Here is a 22,818-nt window from a genome sequence, read left to right on the forward strand (position 1 = left end):
AGCAAATGGAACCCAGCGGGGCAGGGGAGAGGAAGGGAGGGGAGGAGGGTGTGGGGTGCTGTAGTTGAGTCTTCTTAGAGCCTCACTGAGGGAGGCCAAGTTAAATAAAGCCATCAGCTGGGTCTCCACTCATCAAGTGGAAGAGAGACCCTTCAGCTTTGCTGCCCTTCCCACCCTCCATTCCAGAGCCTTCCAGGCTGTTCCAGGCACTTGAGGGGACAGAGGACCTGCATGTGGCCCTGGGCTTCACTCTCTGAACTCTAGTCCTTCCCAAAAATGTTCCTACATGTATCCTATGGGAACATACACATGGAAAGATTTTGTTCCTACATGATTATGACCAATTTGAAAATATTACGCGAGAAAAGATCCTCTTCACAGCACAGTGAAAACTCACGACATATTTAGGACTAGTCCTAAGAAAAAACTGAGATAGGTGCTTGGGTGGCTCAGGGGATTAAGCCTCTGCCTTCAGCTCAGGTCATGATCTTCGGATCCTGGGATCGAGCCCTGCATCTGTCTCTCTGCTCCGCAGGGAGCCTGCTTCCTCCTCTCTCTCTGCCTGCCTCTCTGCCTACTTGTGATTTCCGGCTGTTAAATAAATAAATAAAATCTTAAAAAAAAAAAAAAAGGAAAAGAAAAACAATGAGAGACTTATGGGGAGAAATCCATAAAACTTAATAACAGACAAAAAGAAGATTCAAATAAAGGGAGATATATACTATAAATGGAAATCTCTATATTATGAAAATATCCACTGTAGAAATTATCTATAAATTCAGTACAATTCCAATAGCCATCTCACTGGGATTTCTAGTTAAAATGGACAGTTTTATTATTATTCACATGGAAGAAAAGATGCAGAAGAAAAGGAAGAATAGGGAAGGGAAAAGTATCCTGCCAGGTATCAAAACATCCTATAGTTATAGAATTAAAAACAGCATAACAATAAATAGACAAATAGACCAGTGGAATAGAACAGTGAGTGCAGAAACAGACCCATGAACATAGGGACTTAGTATATGATAAAGTTGGTATTTTAAATGAGTGAAAAAATACTCAATTAAAAACGTTGAGAGAAATGAGTAAAAAAAAAAATGGAAATCAAGTTTGCATCCTACTCCACACCATTCAACATTAAAAAAAAAAGAAGAAGAACTCTAGAGTACTTAAGGAATGAAACATTTTTTGAAAACTACAAAAGAACAGAAAAAATATAGGAGATTATTTTTATGGTTCTGTGGTCAGGAAAGCTTGTGAAACAACTATGATTTTTTTGTAGATGGAGACGAATTATTCTAAAATTTATACGGAAATGCAAAGGAACTGGAGTAGCTAAAAGAGTTTTGCAAAAGAAAAGATGAAGTAAGTGTTAGTCTACCTAACTTTGCAGGTGTTATATAGCCACAGTAATGAACACTTTGGGTTGTTGGTGTGAAGGACACAGATTGGTGGGACAGAGCAGAGAACCCGGAAGGAGACCCACACCTATGCCCAACTCCGTTTCGATAAAGAAGCAAAAGTAACCCACTAGAGGAAGGACAACCCTTGAAACAAAAGGTGTGGAACATTCAGACAATCCAAACACACAAAAACGTGACCCTCGATCTAGACCCCATAGCCTGTATAAAAATTAACTCAAAATGGATCATAAACTTAAATGTGAGACATAAAACTATAAAACTTTTTAGAAAAACAAACGAACATGGGAGAAGAATCTTTGGAATTTGGGGCTCAGCAGAGTTCTTGGCCTTGACACCAAAAGCACTCTCCGTAAGAGGAAACATTGATAAACTGGACTTCATCAAAATCTAAAACTTTTGCTTTGTGAAAGGCCTAGGAAAGAGGATAAAACAATAAACTGTAGGGGTGCTCGGGTGGCTCAGTGGGTTAAGCCAGCTGCCTTCATCTCAGGTCATGATCTCGGGGTCCTGGATTTGAGCCCCCTGCTCAGCAGGGAGTCTGCATCTCCTTCTCCCCCCGCCCCCCGTCGCTCATGCTCTCTCCACAAATAAATAAAATCTTGAAAAAAAAAAGACCAATCTTGCAGATTGGTGGTGGTGGTGGTATTTGCAAAACACTTATCTCATAAAGGACTATCACCTAGGGGTGGCTCAGTGGATTAAAAGCTCTGCCTTCAGCTCAGGTTATGATCTCAGGGTCCTGGGATTGAGACCCATATCGGGCTCTCTGCTCAGCAGGGAGCCTGCTTCCCCCCACCCCCCTGCCTGTCTCTCTGCCTGCTTCTGATCTCTGTCCAATAAATAAACAAAATCTTTAAAAAAAAAAAAAGGTCTATCACCTAGAATACATAAAGCCCTTTCAAAATTGAGCACTAAAAAAACCCAACCCATTAAATTAATACGTGGGCACAAGACATGAACTGATATTTTACTGAAGAGAATATTCTTGTGGCAAATGAGCATATGAAGAAAATCTTCAACATTCTGAGCCATACAGAAATGCGAGTTAAAACCCCAGGAGATAGCATCACGCACCTATCAAAATAGCTTTAAGGAAACACAGTGACGACCTCAACTTCCGACAGGGATGAGAAGAACTTGGATCGCCTCTATTTTGCAGTGGGGATGTAACATGGTCTAGCCACTGGGAGACAGTTTGGTGGTTTCTTCAAAAACTAAACCTGGAACTGTCATTCAACCTAACAATTTTGTATTTCTGAATGATCTGTACACAAACGTCCCTAATAATTTTATGTGGAATAGCCCCAAACTGGAGATGACCCAGATGTTCTTCCACAGATGAAGGGTAAGCAAAGCAGATGCCTTCCACCCTGGAATGACTGCGTCTCAGCAATAACAAGGAGCAGACTACTGCTACCCAAAACAACTGGAATGATTCTCCGGGGAATTATGCTGAGTGAAGAAAGCCAATTTCCAGAGGGGAATTGGAATATTGGGTGATTCCTTTTATAGAACATTCTTGAAATGACAAAATTGGAGAAATGGAGAACAGATTAGTGGCTTCCAGAGTTCAAAATAGGGCAGCGGGGGGGGCGGGTAAGGGGTGGGGGTAGGAGATCGAGAATTCCATGTGGCTCTAAAGGGAGAATAAGGGGGCTCCTTGCATGGAGGGACTTGTCTGGATCTTGACTGCCCCAGTGTCAATGTCTAGGCTGTGGTACTACACTACAGTTTTGCAAGAGGCTACCACTGCGGGAGAGTGGGTAAGGGAGGCACAAGATCCTCCCGTATTATTTCTTTCAACCACATGTGAATCTACAATTCCCTCAAGATCAAAAGTTGAATTAAAACAACTACAAAAGAGGAACGCTTGGCTGGCTCAGTCAGCGGAGGGTACAACTCTTGATGTCGGGGCTGTGAGTTCAAGCCCGGTGCTGGGTGGAGAGACTACTTAAGAAAAAAATAAAATATTTAAAAACAACAACGGTTACAAAAGAATTCGAGAAAAACACAAGATACTGTTTTTATGGATTTGTGACAGGGAAAGCTTGTGAGACAAGACACTCCACACAGAAGCCATTGAGGAAGGGATATCCGTAAACTCAACCACATCGGAAAACACCATCACTGAGACTGAAAACCAGCAACCAACGGGGGTGGGGGATGGGGGGGGAATACTTGCAACGGTTACAATGTGTGCACAATTAATATTCAAAAATATACGTATATCATAAATCAGTATGAAAAAGCCAAATGCCACACAGCCTGGTAATCCTAAAAAAAAGCAAAGTGCACAAGGAAACAGTGCAAGGGATACGAAAAGACAGAGTCACAGAAGGAGAAATCCAAATGGTGAAGAAACATAGGGCAGGGTGGAATAGCTCAGAAATGAAGGAAACAGAAAGAAAAAGAGCGAGAGACCACTTTTTATTTAACAGATAAGCAAAACAAAGTTTGATTGGTGTAGGGCTGACGAAGATGTGGGCTGTTCTCATATTCTGTTGGTGGGAATATAAATTAGGAGAATTACTTTGGAGGGCAATCGAAAGAATCTGTTAAACTTTGAGAGGCACTTACCTTGCAATCCAGTAAATCTGCTTCCTGGTACATTCTTAGGGCAACAGTCCTGTGTACCCAAGGCAGCAGGTAAAGGGCTTTCCTGTGGAAACTGGAAATGGCCTCAGGGTCCATCCCTGGGGGAATGGTTACACAAGGTCTGGCGCCTCAGTTATATGAAATACTGTACACATAGCCCATCAGAAGTAGTAAAAGCAAAGCTGCCGAATCACAGAGAATGAGAGATAACGATTCACGTAAACCCACACACGGTTCCTGGACGTTATTTTCATTTTAAGTTCATGACCACAAACCTCAAATGATCATGCCACACAGCCTGGTAATCCTAAAGTGTTTCCCTCCTAAGTTTATTTTTTCTTTCTAAAATCATTATTTTGTATCTTCTCCATCCTCACCTCTCCCACAACCCCTACCCACTTTACATCCAGCTGGTGACCTTGGTTAACACTTCAACTGAAAAAAAAATTAAAAATAGAATTACCATATGATTCAGAAACCCCACTTCTGGGTAGATGTCCAAAAGAACAGACAGTAGGATCTTCAAAGGTTATTAGCATGTCCATGTTCATAGTGGCATTATTATTATTATTTTTAAAGATTTTATTTATTTATTTGACAGACAGAGAACACAAGTAGGCAGAGAGGCAGGCAGAGAGAGAGAGGGGGAAGCAGGCTCCCTGCGGAGCAGAGAGCCCGATGCGGGGCTTGATTCCAGGACCCTAAGATCATGACCTGAGCCAAAGGCAGAGGCTTTAACCCAATGAGCCACCCAGGCGCCCCCAGAGCAGCATGATTGACAGCAGCCCAAAGGTGGGAACAACCTAACTGTCCACCAGCAGATGAATGTGTAAGAAAAAAGTGGCATATACATATCATGACATACTATTCAGCCTTAAAAAGGAAGGAAATTATGACACATGATCCAAAGTGGCTGAAGGAACTTTGAAAGCGTGCTGCCAGGTGAAACAAGCCAGACACAAAAGGGCCGATCGTGTGTGATCTCACGTACCCGAGGTACTTATCGTAGAGAGTAGAATAGAGCTTACCGGGGACTGAGGAGAGGGAAGAATGGGAAGTTCTCGTTTAATGGGGACAGAGGTTCTGTTTGGAATGATTCAAAAGTTCTAGAAATGGATGGTGGTAAAGGACGTCCAACACCATGCATGCATGTAATCCCACTGAACTGGAAAACTAGAAAAGGTTAAAACGGTAAATGCTACATTTTGTATATATTTTATCCCCTCAGACCTGCATAGAGAGGGAAGGGGATTTATTATTCATTTTTCTTCCTGGCAGCCAGACCCACCAGACTACAGACTAGTAGAGAAGGTTAAAAAAAAAATCTATCTTGTTTTCAAAGCTATTCCCAGCTCCCGTGGGCACCAACACGGAAGTGAAAAAGAAGGCATCTGGGTTGGATGGTTGACGTCTGGGTCCTGGCAGCACCAGCCACGAGCCCCTGCTCCCGGGGTACGGCTGCTCGCTGCTCTAACGAGTCCTGCCCATTCCCCGGAGCTCTGCAAGTTTTGGGAGTCACGGAGGACCCGGGTCTGTGCCCGTCTGCAACCCGCCAACCAAGACAGTCCCTGGGTGGGCACCACTGACCAAACTTTTGCCAGCAAATGGGAAGTGGTAAATAATTAAAAAAATAGGAGGGTCTGAGGGGAGCTTGTTCATAAATTGATGGCTTGTTCCAGCTCAGTCTCTGGCCTCCACATGTCCAGGTTTTGAGCCTGCTCCGTGCAGCTGAGGTTTGCATCAGAATCTGCCAAGCGGAGCCTGCAAACGAAACCAGGCAAATGAAATGGCCTTTGGCTCCTCAGATTTTATACATCCTTCCAGACTCCCACAGCCCACAGCTTCTGCCCGCCACCATGTGCTTCAGGAAACGCAGGAGCAATAAATCAGATTAATCCCGGGAAGGTCCCTTGCTTCATGGAGCACGCGGACTCCGTCAAAGTAGCCACAAGGCGATGGGCTTTTAAGTGAACCTCATTTTCCCACTGATTCTCATTCTGAAATCAGGAATATGCTCTTCTGGAGAAAAATAATTGGTCATTTAGTTTTTCAGCTTTATTGAGGTATAATTAACACATGAAATTGTATATATTTAAAGTGTCCAACACGATGATTTGATATAAATATACATTATGAAATGATTCCTACAATCAAGTTAATGAACACATTCATCATCTCATGGTTACTTTTGTGTGTGTGTTAAGATCTATTCTTAACAAGTTTTAAGTATATACCACAGTATCATTAACTATATTCCCCAAGCTGTACACTAGGTCCCCAGAACTTCTTCATCTTATAACTGAAAGGTTGTGGCCTTGGACCAAAATGTCTCCATTTCCCCTGACATCCCCAGCCCTGACTACCACTACTCTATTCTCTGAGTTTGTGAGTTCTGTTTTTTTTTGTTTTTGTTTTGTTTTTGGCTTTTTCTTTAGATTCCACATATAAAGTAGACAGTATTTGTCTTTCTGTGTCTGACTTATTTCACTTAGCAAAATGTATTCTGGGTTTATCCCTGTTGTTGCAAATGACAGGGTTTCTAATTTTTAATGGTTGCATGATACGTCATGCTATTCCATCACATTTTCTTTACTTACTCCTCGGTCAACAGACACCAGGGTTGTTTCCGTAGCTTCATTCTTCTGAACATTGCTTCCGTGAACAGTTCTTCTTTTTAGGAGCTGAATAATATTGCATTATACATATAATAAAAATAAAAGTACATTTGTTGATTGCATGTATAATGCTGGGGGTACAGATCTTTCTCTGAGACGCCGATTTCATTTCCTTTGGGTATAGACCAGAAGTGGAATTGCTGGATCATATGGTCGTTCTATTTTTAATTTTTTGAGGAACTTCTGTACTGTTTTCCGTAATAGCTATACCAATTTGCATTCCCAGGGTTCCTTTTTCCCATATCTTTAGGAACATTCATTTTTTTTAAAACAATAGCCATCCTAATAGGTGTGAAATGAGATCTCCTGGCAGTTTTGGTTTGCATTTCCCCGATGATTAGTGATGCTGGGCACCTTTGCATACACTTATTGGCCATTTGCATGTCTTCTTGAAAAAATATATATTCAAGTTGTTTGCCCATTTTTATTTTTTTAAAGATTTTATTTATTTGACAGAGATACAAGTAGGCAGAGAGGCAGGCAGAGAGAGAGGAAGGGAAGAAGGCTCCCCGCTGAGCAGAGAGCCAGTTGCAGGGCTAGATCCCAGAACCCTGGGATCATGACCTGAGCTGAAAGCAGAAGCTTTAACCCACTGAGTCACCCAGGTGCCCCATGTTTGCCCATTTTAAAATCAGATTATTGTCTTTTTTATCTGTTGATTTCTGGTACATTTTTTGTCAGTTCCTCTGAGTACTATATTATGAAAATTAGCAGCTCAGAAAGACTTGACCTCTCTAAGCCTTGCTTGGCTATTTACACCTCCATCCCAGATTCATTAAATACCTTAATACAACTGTCACTAATAATATCATGGTATTCTTGTCCTCATAGAACTTACAGCCTTGTGGGACAGTCAGGCATTAGGCAAATAAATATATACATATATATACAGATGTGTGTGTGTGTGTGTGTACACACAGACATATGTACATATATGCACATTATAATGAAGAAAAAGGTCAGAAATCAGAGCACTTAATAAGAGGGTTATAACCCAGAGAAAATTAAACTGAGGAAGTAAGGTGTGAACTGAGATCTGATAGATTATTACTTACTTACTTAATTAATTCTCTCTCTAGATATTTATTGAATGTTGACTGTGTTCCAGGCACCATTCTAAGCTATGGGGATGTAGTGATAAGCCATCCAAAGTCCCTGTCTTCACGGAGCTTGCCTCTGGTCACAGTTCACCAATGACCTTGGGGTCATGAGAAGGGCAGTGAGAGGGAGAGCAGGAACCAAGGGCCTGGGGCAGACAGGAATATGGCGCTCTCAAGGGACAGCCATGTGCTGTTTGGCTGGGCCCCAGAAAGGGAGAGGTAGCTACAAAAGAGGCTGGGCGGGTAGAGAGGGGCCCGGACCAGAGCCTAGGGACTACAGGTGCCAGTAACGCAGCCGCTAGATGTGCTCCATTCCCAAGCTCGACCCACTGGCTTTGCAGCCACTGATGACGGGGGCCCGCCGGACCCGGCAATGCGCTGAGCGCTTCAGACGCTACCTGACCAGCTTCCCCACGTCTGTGTAGAGCAGATGACAGCAGCCTCAGCAAGCCGGCCACCACAGGACAGGGTGGACTCACGGGACACTCACAGCCCCTAGAACGTGTGTGTGTGTGCGTGTGTGTGCGTCGGGGGCTGGGTTCCTTTGAGGAGATCTTTTACTTGCATTTACGAGTCACTTACTAACCTGTGACCGCGACAGGATTGCCCAGCCCCTCGGGGCCTCAGACTGTCTGCGGTCCTATGGAAGGTTCTAGCCCCTCCATGGCAGCGTTGCGCCACGATGGCTCCTCGGGTGACACGGGGAAATGCGAACACGCGTGCGGAACCGCGCGGCCCGGGGCCCGGAACGCGGCGCTCGGGAGACGCGCGAGAGCGAGTCCCGCTCATTGACCCCGGGCAGCTCGAGGTTTGCTCCGCGACTCTGTGCGGCGCAAGTGCTGTCTGCTCTCAGATTACAGCTAACTGCCCTCTTCCGGGCCAGGCGGTGATTAGCCCGGCTTCCTCTGGCGGTGGTGCAGGACCGGCGGGCGGAGACGCCGCCGGGGAGGGGACCCTGGCGCTCCCGGGGTGAGACTTCATCCCCTACCAAAGCCGGAGCGAGGATCAAACCCGGGCCTTTGTCTTCCCTCTTTCGCGGGGACCAGCGTCCCGGGGTTCGCGGGTTGCACGGGTCCGCGTGTGAGAGCGGCCACGTGACCACGTCCGCGCTGTGGAGCCAGTGCCTCTGAACGCTGGTCTCCAAACAAAGTAATTGCATGCAGACATTCCTTTTGATCACATCCTAATACCGATTTACAACTCTGCTTCCTCGTAACCCCAAAGAAAGCCCTAATCATGGCGCGCATACCCGAAATGCGAATTGGGGTTGGGTAGGAGGGGGGAGTCTGTACGGCTGTGTTTGTGTAGGGGCAGCAAGCGGAGATTGACTAATGCTTAGTTCTCCTTCCCCAAATTAAGCTCTCCATGTGGCTAGGGGGATATTTTCATTTGAGTGGCTCAGTTGAGCACTGGAGGCAGAAGACAATTTTTTTGTGGTTTGCTGGAGGCCAGGCAGTTTTTCCATTCTGTTCTTTTATTATGATCATGATTACTTCATTACCTACCCCTGATGGGGTTTCTTTGGGTCCCAGTCTGTTTTTAATAAGAAGCAGACTAAAAACAAAGTTTTGGTTGTGTTTGAAATCTTCAGCTCTTTTTCTGAAATAATAGGTTAAAGAATTTTTTTTTTTTGTCTTCTGAAGTTCTGAGTTTGGCTCAGAAATGCTCTGACCCAAGTCCTTTGGGGAACAGAGTGATGGCACATAGAATACCACCATCAAATGCAGATTCCTGGGCTCTGTCCCCATCCACCAAATCTAAAGCTCCAAGGGGAGGCCCAGGAAACTGCACTTTTACAAATATTCCAGGTGATTCTAGCACACATTAATGTTTGAGAACAGAGTGAAGGAAGAAAAACCCATCAGCAGTATTTCTCTCTCTTTTTTAAGCCATATTTCTTTTTAATTGTGATATAATCCAAATGCCATAAAATTCATCAATTTAAAATGTACAAGTCAGTGGTTTTTAGTATATTCACAAGATTGTGTGACCATCACTATCCGATTTTGAAGCAGTTCTAACCATCCCCTTCCCCCAAAGAAACCTTGTAAGTTTTAGCAGCTAGTCCCAATTTCCCCCTCCTCTAGCCTCTGGCAACCACTAATCTCTTTTCTGTTTCTATGGATTTGCCTATCCTGGATATTTCTTTTCTTTTTTTTTTTATCCTAGATATTTCATATAAATGATATAACTTATGGCTTTTGTGTCTGGCTTCTTTCACTGAGCATAATGTTTTCAAGGTTTATCTATATTGTAGCATGTTAGAATTTATTCCTTTCTGTTGCTGAGTAATATTCCCTCACATGGATGATTTACGTTTTCTTTATTCATTCATCAGTTGATTGTTAATCAGTATTTGCCGTGTGCCATTTATGTGCAAGATGGTCTGCGGGGCTCCCCACAGGATGGAAATGGATTTGCTCCAGTAGTGCAGGGAATCAAAAAGAGGAGGGGATAGCATCTGGCATGGAGAAGAAAGAAAGAAAGAATGAATGAACCAAAGAATGAACGAACCAGATGCCACACACATCAGAAAAGGAAGTTAGCTGGAGAGGCAGCATGGTGCGAAGCCAGGTCGGTGGGTGACACTGCCCACGTTTAGGACCCACAGTGAAGGGGACCCATTCAGGACCCACGTGGCTTTTACTGGAGGTTGGGTCTTGTCCCCGAAGTCCCAGAGAGGAATCAGATGGGATCTACCCCATGGAGCTTACAGACTACGAAGGAGGCAAAACATGGGCCCAAATTAGTACAATACAGGGTAGCCATGGAGGGTAGGGCAGAGGGGGTAGAGGGGGAAACCCCTTCCAGCTCAGGGACTGGAAAACATGAAGGGAGAAGCAGCCTTAGAAGTGAGCTTGGCAGCTTGGGTAGGACTTAAACGGGTGACTGACAGTGAGAGCAAGTTACCAAAAAGTCAGGGACAGAAATGTCTGACATGAGCTCAGGGACAGAGTTCTGGGACACCTGTCTTACTTAGGTCTGTTGTCGTGAACGCTGGCTGCACATCAGAGTTGCCTGGGGACTAAAAAACCCCCAAAGTCCTGCCCCTCGAGATTTTGTTTTAATAGGATTGCCTGAGGATGACCCAGGCAGCTCCCCAAGTGATTCTAATGAGGATCCAGAGTCAGGAGCCACTGACTTGGAGGGTCCGAGGAGAGATTGTTGAACATTAACCTGGAACACTAGGTTGAGTGGACTGGAGACAGGTTGGTCACAGCACCTATTGTCCCTGAGAGGAGGTGCGGTTAGTAATCATGTCAGGGCAGCAGGCATGAACCAGACTGCCCCAGACCAACTGGACCTCATGGTCACCTTAACCGTGGAAGACCCTGAACGTGGGCTGTGGGATTTGTGCTTCACCTCATCCCAAGTGGGAGCCATTGGAGGTTCTGGAGCAGAATATCGATACCTACTGAAACTGGTGCTTTAAGAAGATTAAGGAAACAGCAGGCTTGGGCAGATTGGAAGAGAGAAGCCGGAGGCAGGAAGGCAGAGGAATCTGGACAGGATTGACTTGGGACCATGGAAAGTAGATAACGTGCTAGGATGAGAGGTACACCCCAAGACCACTCCAAATGCACTTGCCATTCAAATAAAAATGGCGCACTTGCTGCAGTCTTCACTTCAACACAAGTCCATTCCCCAAGTCATTGCCTCTTTCTTCTACAAAAGGTAAGAAGTGAGGGGCCAGTCAGGCTCCCCCAGTGCCCGAGGCATCCTCTCGTAGGGAGGTCCTCTGAGGGCTGTTTGCACAGTTGCCCCTGCTCATTTATGAACTGTGAGAAGCCCAGGAAGCCTGCCTTGGTGCCCTGGCCCAGGCCTGCTATGTCCAGGCCACTCCCTGGAGAGTTTCACCCCTTGGGTAGACCCCAGTCCCTCTTTTCTCCAGCTTCTGGACCAATCCATCTCTCTTCCTTTGTCTCCTGTCTTGTAGAGCTTGTTAGGTGAGATATACACCTGTCCCACCCAGCCGGAGGCCCCAAAACTGGGTGTGTTTGTGAACTTGAGGGTTTGGGCCAGCCTCTATGCCTGAGTGCTCCCCTTCTCAGAGGCTGGTGCCCCATCGAATGGCACCAAATCAGGCCTTTGCCCTCCATGTCCCCTGATCCCCAAAGTAGATTGTGGTAGCCCATGGGCTGGAGTAGGGGAAGGAAGACGCAGAACCCCCGTACCTCCCCACCCCAGGGCTGTGCTCCCTAGCGGAGTTCGGTGGGGCACAGAGGGATGCTGAACACATGGTCCATAGCGGGGGTCTGAGGTTGGGAAAGGGAGAGTGATCGGCTCCCAAGCACTCTACCTCTTCATTTCTCCTTTCCAGTCTGGGGGAAATATGTTGGATTATCTCAGATAACCTCAGAACATCAGCACATAAAATGCACACCAAACTGTTCCTCCCTTGCTCTCGTCCTTGTGGTGGTCAAGGAGGGTGCCAGCAGCGGGGACAGTCCCAGGCCGGCTTCTAGCATGTCTGGGAGCTGACAACAAGATGCCTCCTCAGCCAAGACAGCAGGGGACAAAGTGTGGCTGCCTCTAGCCTGGAAACCAAATTCTCCCTGCCCTTGGACCGGAGGGGTGACCACAGACCTTCCTGCTCCTGGGAGCCAGGAAGCTGGTAAATTCAGCCCTGGGTTCCGTGGCCTGGGGGCTGAGGCTAGAGGGCAGCTCGGCTCCTGCCCTCAGGAGAGCAATTCTCCATGCGTCAGTGTGAGGGCCGTGCTCTGTGACCCAGTCTTCAGTGTTGGAGGATCAAGAAGTAAGTGGATACTTACTTCTTGAGTAAGTGGGATAGTCTCCATGTCCTTATCTGGACAATGGGCATATTGCAAGTTCGCGGGTTCCAGGTAGTTTTCCAGGCCACAGCAGACTGCAAGACTGTTCTCCATAGAGACGCCACGGGGCTCTTCCAGAAGCCTCGGGAATCAGGACCTCTTGATTTTCCCTCGCCTCTCTGATCACCATTTGCAGTCAGAATTACTCTCAGGGCTGAGTAGGCCCCCAGTTTCTGTGGGGGGTGGGTGTGGAAGACTGGGTGTGGGATGAGGTTTCCTGTTCATATGGGAGCTCAAGTGATTGTTGAATAAGTAGAAGTGACTGAATTTAAGCCCCAAACTAGTGAAGTGTGTTTGCTTAGGAAAAAGTCCAGAAAGTTATACAACAAAAAGTCATTAGTCATTGCCATTTGCTGGTCAGGTAGCAGGTGATACTAGTCTTTTTTTCTTTTCATTTATCTGTATTTTCCACCTTTTTTTCCCTACAGCACAAACTCATGTAATTACTTGAGTTATTAAAAAACATCTTTATAGTGGCTCAAAAAGAATTATTATTATCTAGCCGTCCCCACTGGGAAGGCTACATTATGTCTGCTCTCAGCTACCTGCTCCAGGAGGTGGAGAATACTCTGTGTTTTGGAAAGGTATTTTTTCTTTTTCCTTTTTAAATAAATATTTATTTTTTTGAGAGAGTGTGTGCATGGGGTAGGCAGCAGGAAGGGGCAGAGGGAGAGGGAGAAGCAGACTCCCCACTGAGCAGGGAGCCCAGTGATGAGGGGCTTCATCTCAGGACCCCGCGATCATGACCTGAGCTGATGCTTAACCATTGAGCCACCCAAGTGCTCCTGGAAAGACTTTTCTTTCTTTTAAAAAATTTGTTTAAATGCAGGGCGCCTGGGTGGCTCAGTGGGTTCAAGCCTCTGCCTTTGGCTCAGGTCATGATTCCAGGGTCCTGGGATCGAGCCCCCAGGGTCCTGGGATCGAGCCCCGAGTCGGGCTCTCTGCTCGGCGGGGGGCCTCCCCCTCCCTCTCTGCCTGCCTCTCTGCCTACCTGTGATTTCTGTCAAGTAAATGGATAAAATCTTTAAAAAAATTTGCAATTAATTGACATATACTGTATTGTTAGTTTCAGAGCTAGAGTTCAGTTCATCAGTCTTATATAACACCCAGTGCGCATTACATCACACGCCCTCCTTAATGCCCATCACCCAGTGACCCCAGCCCCCCCTCCACCTCCCCTCCAGCAACCCTCCCTTTGTTTCCTATGATTAAGAGTTTCAAGAGTTTCTTACGGTTTGTCTCCCTCTTTGATTTTGTCTTGTTTTGTTTTTCCCGCCCTTCCCCATGGTTCTCTGTTTTGTTTCTCAAATTCCACATATGAGTGAAGTCATATTTACCCCAAAGATACAAATATAGTGATCCGAAGGGGCACCTGCTCCCCAGTGTTTAGAGCAGCAATGTCCACAATAGCCAAACTATGGAAAGAGCCCGGATGTCCACCGACAGATGAATGGATAAAAAAGAGATGGTATATGTATATACAGTGGAAATATTTTTCTTAATCACAAATGGTTAAAATAGAGAAGTTAGGTGCCTGCTTGTGTGTGTTCAGTTGTCTGGAGAAAATCAATTACCAGACTCAACAGAGCAGAGCTTGACCCACAGCGATGAGGGAGACCAAGCCACAGGGGGGAGGGGGGCTAGTTAAAGGGATGGAAGACAGAAGATGCAGATGGGGCCAGGTGTGGGGCGTGATTTCCAAGTCTCTGAGGACTGAGGACCGCTATGGAGACTGGGCGCCAGGGGCCCTACCTCGTGGGACTTAGGAGGGATGACACGTCAGGCAGGCCATATACGGAAACCTTTCCAGTCCAACTATGAATGGGATGTCTTAGGAATTGCTGTAACGAAATGACTTCAAACTCCCAACTGACAAAGATGTTTTGTCTGGATCTGATGACATCATCTTAAACATGACAGGGAGTCAGGGAGGATGGGCAGTGAGGAAAGAAAAGGTAGGACAGCTAGTCCAGCCAAGAGGCTCCAAAGAGAGAAGTCAGTTGGGGCACCTGTGACACCAACAGTCATGGCCAGCTTGGGAAGGCTGGGTTCTCGCTGATGTGGACATATGGAGACAGTGCAGGTCCAGCTGGTAGAGCTGTGAAAGAGGCAAGGGAAGGTCTAGCTCAGAACAAAGGTACTTTGGGGAAGGGAGGTGTGAAGCTCAAACACTAGCCCATATCATGCATTTGTGCAAATTAGGAAATGGTGTCCCAACTGGGCAGATACCTCCTTACACTAGGGGACATGAGTGAGTGGAATGTGGGATGGATTTTCTCTCTCCGTTCACTCCTTCAGACAGCTGCCCTTGGTCAGTAAACAGCCTGTGCATTTGTACGTGGAGGCCTTGGACAGTCACAGGACAGTACTGGGTGGCTGCCTGTCCACAAATGACCTCAGCCAGCACTGGGGAAACAGGAGTAGGATATGGTACCCATAAGGAGAGCTACCCCATGTAGCTTGGTGTATGTATGGCATGGTGGCGAGCCCAGTTGTAAAACCAGTCGTGAGCCGGAGTTTGAGTCAGGGAAACTGAGGCAGCATCCTTTTTGTATGGACAGTGGCAAAGATGCAGGCAAATGCCTGGAGGGTGTGCCTGGAGGGTGCCTATCCATGTCTTCAGGGCATCTCTCTGACCATGAGACCCGCCTGCAGAAGTCCTGCCTGATTTAGAGGGAGGGAATCCCAGCAAGACCCAGCAAAGTGGGCTTGTGGAAGTATCGGTGAGCCCCACCGGGGACCAGGACTGGCAGGTACAGACCAGGAACCATACCTACTAATGCCTTTTATTATTCTTTATGGCAGGAAGAAGAACCACACTTGACCATGTGCCCGAACCATCTGGAAGGCTTGCTGGGCCCACGCCTAGGTTTGGGGTAGAGCCGGAGGATTTGCATTTTGTATTTCTAACAAGTTCCCACACGTTGCTGATGTTGTCGGACCAGCGACCACACTCCGAACAGCCCTGTCCGTGAGCTGTTCTTACCTCCTGACGCACCAGGCATTCCCTGGGAGGGGGCAGACACCTGGCTCCTGTCTGCTTCTCCTTGTCAGCTCTGGGTCCCCGGAGGGTCCCTCTACACCATCCCTCCAGGCCTCTGTGAGGCCTACTTAGTCTCTTCTTCCTGGGAGGATCTTAACACCTGTTCTCTCCTCTGCAACAGGTGATCTCTCTGAGGAAGAAGGATTGGCCTCTCCTCGCTTTAGGCAGTGGTCGGGGCTGGGGGGATCCTTTGATTGCCTCCTGCTCCCGGCACCTCTGTGCTCAAGGTACAGCCACAGGCCCCGGGGAGTCTGGACCCCAATTCTGGGCCCTCCTGGCAGGTGTAAGGGCTAAGAGCTTAGTTACTGGCCGAGCCGTGACTCTTTCCCCTGACATCCTGATGCAGCCCTAAATCTGTCCCGTTCAGTGGAAGAGCCAGGTTCGAAGCACTTCACAGCCTGTGAGCTGGAAAAAGCTCCCGGCCCTGCCAGGACCCCAGGCCCCCAGCTCTAAAGGGAAGCTGCCCCAGATACTCCTGCGGACCGATCCCGGTTCTAGCATTTCTTGACTCCGAGGAGAAGATGGATCAGAGGAGAGGGTTTGCTGGCAAGGGGTGGGGTGAAGGTGATGTCAGCCGTGGTGAGCTGGGCCTGGGCAGGCAGCGTGAGTCACTGGGCATGACAAGGAGGGGCTGCGGAGCCAGGGAAGGCTTTCGGGAGGAATCATGTGGTCAAACGGCTGGTGAGAAGGCTGGGGCCGGCAGGGGAGCCGGGCATCGGGGCCGTTTAGCCTCCGGCGCGAGGAGCTGGGTCTTTAAGACAGTGATGGCTGCTGGAGCCCTGACCTGGGACTGTGTGGGCAACGTGTGGGAGGCCTCTGTGGAGCCAGGCCCTGCTGCCAAGTCTCACCGGCAAGGGGCCTGCCCCATTCTTTCTTGAAACTCCAGTCCCGGGGTCACCTCACACCGGTTCCTGTCCCTCTGCCGGTCCCTTAGTGCCTCAAAGGCAGAAACCAGGAGCCCCCCCCCCCCTTTTTACATGGTCCTGCCAGCTTAGCTTAGCACAATGCAGGACACACTCTGGGGACCGACAGCAAAGCAGCTCTCCAGCCCAAAGGCGACCAGGAGAGGGCTGGAGCCCGAGGCTCTGACGGACCTTTCTCGCTCCCATCCCTCTTGCCCTTGTCCCTTCTCTGCCCGTTGTGGCTTTTGCCGAGACCCCTGGCGCTTGGCTGCGCTGGCCACCTTGTGGAGGGGGCGGACCACACCCAGGTGAAAGCACCTTCGCCTCTCGGGCCCACGGACCGGGTGGAGACGCACCCAGGCTCCCGCAGCTCCAAGACCAGGCAGCCCCGGGGCCTGTGGCTGGTGCTTCCCGCCCCGTGGGCCCCTGGTTCAGGGCTCTCCAACCTTGTTCGTGGCTCCAGCTCTGCCACACACGCGTGCTCCTGTGGTCCCTTTTCCTTTCTGGCATCGGTTTCCTCCTCTGTAAGTTCAGAGCCGTTACTCCTGAGTGACCGGGTTTCCCGTCGCAGGGTGGGTGCTACGCCAGTGGTCCGGTGCTGGGCCCAGAGCCCTGGGAGATGTTTGGGGGTGCGCAGGCATCTTGGGCCCTTGAGAAAAAAGGTCCTGGGAGGGAACCCAAGGTGGGGGTGGGGGGGGGGAGACCCTAAGTGGGTCATGGTTGGGGGAGACAGTGCCCCCTTAGGAGGGGCTTCTGGTCAGGTGGGTGCTGGCTCGGGAGGTTATCTGAGGGCACAGGAAAAATCTGGAATCTATGGGAATGGGAACTCAGGTCAAAGGTCACCTCAAATTAAAATTTAAAAAGCCCTCTGTATGAAGGGAATCAAAGGAGGTAAAGACATTTGCTCTTCCGGAGTCTCCTGCACCCAGATGTTTGCAGTTAAAATTCTTGTGGGGGCAGACAATGGGCGCTGAGCGGGCTCCTGAGGCCCCGTGGGGCAGCGCTGCCCAGGGATGAATTTGGTTCTCAAGAGCCCTCCAGGACACTCAGCCCAGGTCTGACGGAGCAAGCTGGTGCTGGGGGTGGATAGGTGCCCTGGGCTGGGGGTCAGAGGCCCTCTGTGTCCCCCCTTCCCGCGCCCCTCCCCGCCCCCACTCTAGGCTGGCTTCTCCTAGAATGAAACAGGATCCGGGATCCTGCTCTGGTCTGAGCCAGGGCGGCTTGTTAGCTGGAGGCCCAGCTCCTTCAGATTTATGGTCTGGAGCCCCGCATCTGAGGGCCGAGGTCTTTTGATCTGAGTTCAGGGTTAGGGGCAGGGGACGCCTGGGTCTTAATTGGCATCAGCCTGGCTGATGCTGACCAGGACTCCGTTCCAGCCCCAGCCGCTATGGCGAACGCTGATGGGCCCGGACGAGGTCTGGAAGGATGACAGGGGTTCGGTCCTGCTCTGGGGCCACAAGTGCAGAAAGTTAGTTCTCAAGAGGGAGAACTAAGAGCTCCAAAGGATCCTTTTCCTACAGCAGCCCCAGCCTTGACCCATCCTGACCCTGACCTCTTTCCCTCCCCGCTCTGTGCTCACCCTGACCCGGAAAGTGTTCGTCCTTCCTTGAGGGGTCGCCCTGCACCTAGCCCAGGGCCGGGCACCGGGCGGCTACGAGGCCTGTCCAGCAGACAGGCGAGGTGCACGTCCAGCTGGAACTAACATGAAATAATAAGCCGTGCTTTGAAGTCCCAGACTCCCTCAGCCCAGGGTGTCCATTGGCATGAAGGTTTTATGATGTGCTGTTTGTTTTCCGGCTGGAGGAGGAGGAGGGAGGTATATACATGGGAAACTTGGAGACAGACTCTGGGGAGAGGAGGGGCAGAAGGAAGCGTGGGGAGGGACTCCAGCTATTCCGAAACTTAGCTTAAAAGGCCAACTCTTTTCACATCTCTGCCCCCCTAAATTCTCTCTGGGCGTAAGTTAGACGGAGCTGGTCTTCTGTCCTGAACAAGGGGAGTAGCGAACGAACGAAGGAATGACCGTGTTGGTGAACGTGGACTTTCTTTCTCAAGCCTCAGTAGGGCGTCCCACTCCTGTCCCACGCTGGGCCCTCGCGGGAGGGCAGCCACTAAGGGAGGGTCCCGCACCCGAGTCGACCTTGGTTTTGAGAAGCCAACCCTTCCAAGTGAAAGTTGCCGCAAGATGCTGTCGTTCTGGGCCAGAAAGGCAGAGAGAAGAGACCAGGGCCCGCGACGCCCTGTCGGTCTGGAGACGCCTCGGGAGCAGGCTGAGGAGAGAGAGGCTGTTGCGTCCCGGGCTGGTGATCCAGGCGAGACGCGCTGGCCTTGGGGAGACAGAAGAGTTCCTCACTCCTGAAAAGATGGCTCCTTCTCACTCGTGCAGGTTGCATGAGGGTCCTCGGGCAGAACAGGGAGGAGCGAGGGCATCAGATACGGGCTCAAGTTTCGGATTCAGGCAGAAAAGCAGGGTCTACATGCACCAAGGGATAGAATCCATCTATCCCTAGGGCCTCTGCAAGGCCAGTTGTTCTGGGATGCTCTGGTACTGGTCGCTCAGTTGCGTGTTTCTGGGAAGTGCTGGATACTTCCTCAGGGTTGTCTAGGTGGAGAAACCATTCCTCATATATACAGCCTGGACCGCATTTTCCACGCTGGAAGAGCTCGTCCCCACCAGCTTCCCTGAAGTGTAGCTCGCATGTAGTAAAATTCACCCCTTCTAAGCATATTGTTTGATAAGCTCCCCCAGATGGAAAGCACCACATACCTACCACCGAACAAGATATTGAGTATCTTTACCGAAAACCCCCTCATGCCCTGTTCCAGCCAGTCCCCAACTTCCCCTTCCCACCTCAGGCTTGCCCGAAAGAGCTTTCCATCCAGGTTTGCATCGTCCACACTTCACGGACACGGAACCACACGTGTAGTCTTTGGTGTTCGTCTCCTTCTATTTAGCTGCGAAACTTTTGGCTAAAACTCTGGCAAAGCACCTGTGGGTTTGGGGTACGTTACTGCTTTGTTCCTGGTTATTACAGACAGGATTGGCCCTTCCCCAGCTGATGAATGTTTACTTTTCCCGTTGTTGGATATGCTGGCTGAGGCGGCCCGAAAGGCGGGGTGACTGTCTGTCACACCGAGGGGCCCTCTTCACTCTCTGTCACCTTGCCCAAGTTGGGTGGGCGGGAGGGAGGCCAGAGCCTGACCCCATATCACCACGGGAACCCTGGGAAGGGCAGGGCCCGGGAACTCGAGGGCCGGGGTGTTGAAGGGACTTCCTAATGATAACAACCACTGTGGTCTAAGACCCCACTCTCTGTGAGCCTCTCCAGTCCTCAGTGAAGCCATGCCGGGCCGGTTGGGGTGGGGGGTCTATGTCCCGCTTGACGGCTTGAGCACGGTCACTCACAAAGGCCAGGCAGGTTGGAGTCGTAGAGCTATCGGCGGCTGGTTAAGATCCAGGCCTCCTCAGTTTGTGGGCCTCCAAAGCCCCTTCTTCCCCACGCTGTTTTCCTGAAGGACGTGGGATTATCCTGGAAGTTTGGGAGGTAAAAGGCCGTGAGACCAGCCGGGTTGGGGAGGCAGGTAGAGGGCTTCTGAGGCTGGTAAGGACCCTTCTCAGAGTCCCCCGTACCTGGTGGTAGGTAGGCTGTCTGCCTCCAGGGCCTGCAGAGGAGGACAGGAAGCTCTCCTGTCTCCTGAGGGCGAGGGGAATGTTCTCCCACTGCCCTGGGGTGTCTGAGGTGAGCTCTGAAGTGGGGTGGGGGGCAGCTTTGGAGGAACTGAGCAGCAAGGACTGGGCAGGGATGGTCCCTGTTGCCCCAGACCAGGGGAGACGTGGGCCTTCCCGCTTTGCCACCAGGTTCCTGCTGTTCCTGGGCAGTCTTAGGAGCAAGGCCTTTTCATGTGGGTCTGGGAGCCTCATCTAAGGCTTCCCACAAGCAGAATCCCTTCTGTTCAGTCTCAGCGGCCCGGGAGCACCTCCTAAAGTCTCTGCTCAGGTTATTTATTTATTTTTTTTTAAAAGCCTTTCTGTATTTATTTGTCAGAGAGCGAGCACAAGCTGGGAGAGCAGCAGGCAGCAGGAGAAGCAGGTTCCCCGCTGGGCAGGGAGCCTGATGCGGGACTCGATCTCAGGACGCTGGACTCATGACCTGAGCAGAAGGCGGACGCTCAACCAGCTGAGCCACCCAGGCGTCCTGTCAGCTTATGATTCTTTTCGTGCTGCTCCGTGGGGGCGGGAGGGACAGGAATGGGGCTGGAAGTTCGGAAATCTGCGCAGTCTCAGCTCGGCCACTACCTTACTGCGACTGCTCCTTTCCCCTTTCTGGGCCTCAGTTGCCCCAACTATAAAAGGAAGCAGTGAGTCCTGCCGCATCTGATTCTAGATCTTTGTGGAGTCATCAGTGAGTCAGAGAGACTGAAAGCAAGAGGCCCCTCGAGGGAGGTGCAAGGTGCTGTCCGTCCCTCTCTGCACACTCTGGGCCTCTCCTGGTGGAGCCTCTCTAAGGAAGGGGCTTTTCCAGGCCCCTGGAGAACATCCCCTTTGCTCTCCTGCCAGGGCTCCCTGGGGCTGCAGTGAAGACCCCGTCTCTCCCCCGCTGCAGAAAGCAGGTGGAGAGGGGGAGAGGAGGGGGGCGGAGAGAAGCAGCCGCAGAACCACGCTGTACCAGAGCAAGAGCCGTTCCGTCGAAACCAGGTCAGCCTCTCGAAGCTCCTGACTATTATCCCAGCGAAACTGGGAAAGCGCACACCTGGGGCCATTTGCTCAGCGTCCTGGTTTTATGATCACGGTGCCTGAGCCCAGGAAAAAATGAGTTCATTCCCGTTGCCTCCGCCTCTCTGAAGGGCTGGCTCTGTGTGGCCCACGCGGGGCCCTCGGCCTCCGCAGCCTGGCCCCAGGCGCCCCGTCTGTGGAATGTGGGAGGAGGCTGCCAGCATCCCGTCCCGTCCTAGGGTTCTAGAGTGGGCTGCAGATGCCTGCGGCAGTAGGGACGCACAGGACAGGCCTGGCTCCCTCCTTCCGTGTCCCCCAGCACCTATCTCAGACCTGGGGACATGCAGACGCTGGAGTTAGACACAGCCCAGATGACTCTTACTCTTAACCTCTCCAGATTCTGGGATGTTTCTCTGGAAGTCTTTGAACGCTTGTGCATCCAGGAAGGTAGCCTCCCCTCCCCCACCCGCTCATTACCAAGCCTCTCTCTCCCGCTCTGGTCCCCGACTCCCTGTGGTTACACTAAAGGCCCCAGACTGAAGGACATTGACGCCACCGAACAGGCAGACTTTAGGGAAGGCGTCCACTTCCTGAAAGCTTTGTGCACGTCCTGGCCCAGCAAAAGGCCCTTCGGTTGTCATTTAGGGTAGTCCCCTGCCTGATCAGGCTACAGATGTTCCCGAAGCTCTGGCTACCTTGCCCCCAGGCTCCCTCCTGGGGACCAGCTCTGCCAGATGTCTCAGAGACTTGCCCTCAGACCCCAAATGTTCTGCAACCAACAGAAAACCATTCTCCTAATCTGCACCACGGCCTCCATCAGCTGCTCTGTGACTGCCCTCGGCCTCTGGTCCCTCGGTCAGGTGTTAGCAGGGGCTTTCTGGGCCCAAGGACAGAGGTAGTGGGGGTGTGGGCAGCAAGGTGAGTTGGAAGATGGTAGGACCAAGGCCGTGGTCCTGGTTCCCGGGGTAGAGGGGAGCCAGTGGAATGGAGGGCCGGCAGGGCAGCAGGCCCACGGAGCAGAGAGGGCGGTCTCGGAGGTGTGGTCCCAGGATAGGAGCTTGAATCCAGGCAGGACCTGAGGATGGGGAGCCCGGAGTCTGTGGGCGGTCCAGCTCCCTTCGTTTCTGCTTTCCTGCTTTGCCTTGGGCTCGAAAATAACCTCCTCCACCCAGCAGCATGGCTCTACCCGTCTAGTAGCCTTTGTCATGTCTGTGGCTTTCCCATATCTTTTGAATTTGCGTCCTACGTCTGGAGAATTTTCCACGTTATGAGTCTCCCCAGTTAAGGCAGAAGTCAGAACTTGTTCCTCTGCCTGCGGAGGGGCAGTTACTGCGACAAGGCTCTGCTGTTTCCACACCCCTACATGTGACTTGTAGGGGTCCTCTGTGGGCAAGCACAGTGGTGGGGGCATCTGGCCCTTCTGGGCAGCAGTGGCAATTTCTGGACCCATGCCTAGAGCAGGGTTTACGTGTGGGTGGTGGTGCCATTTTGTTTTCTCTGGGCAGTTCCCGCCGTGAGGCTCCACTGTATTGT

General features: G+C 50.3%; 1 long non-coding RNA gene across 4 annotated transcripts in view; it reads left to right on the plus strand.

The window, feature by feature from the left end:
* Positions 1–1,900, plus strand: part of LOC116596137 — a 31,868-nt gene extending 29,968 nt beyond the window's left edge. For all 4 annotated transcript variants that reach the window (XR_004288013.1, XR_004288014.1, XR_004288015.1 and 1 more), the window contains one exon: positions 1,283–1,900. This is a non-coding gene — a long non-coding RNA (uncharacterized LOC116596137). The remainder of the gene's footprint in view (positions 1–1,282) is intronic.
* Positions 1,901–22,818: the final 20,918 nt, after the last annotated feature.

This window comes from Mustela erminea, chromosome 7 (assembly GCF_009829155.1).
Source record: "Mustela erminea isolate mMusErm1 chromosome 7, mMusErm1.Pri, whole genome shotgun sequence".
NCBI classification, from domain to species: domain Eukaryota; kingdom Metazoa; phylum Chordata; class Mammalia; order Carnivora; family Mustelidae; genus Mustela; species Mustela erminea.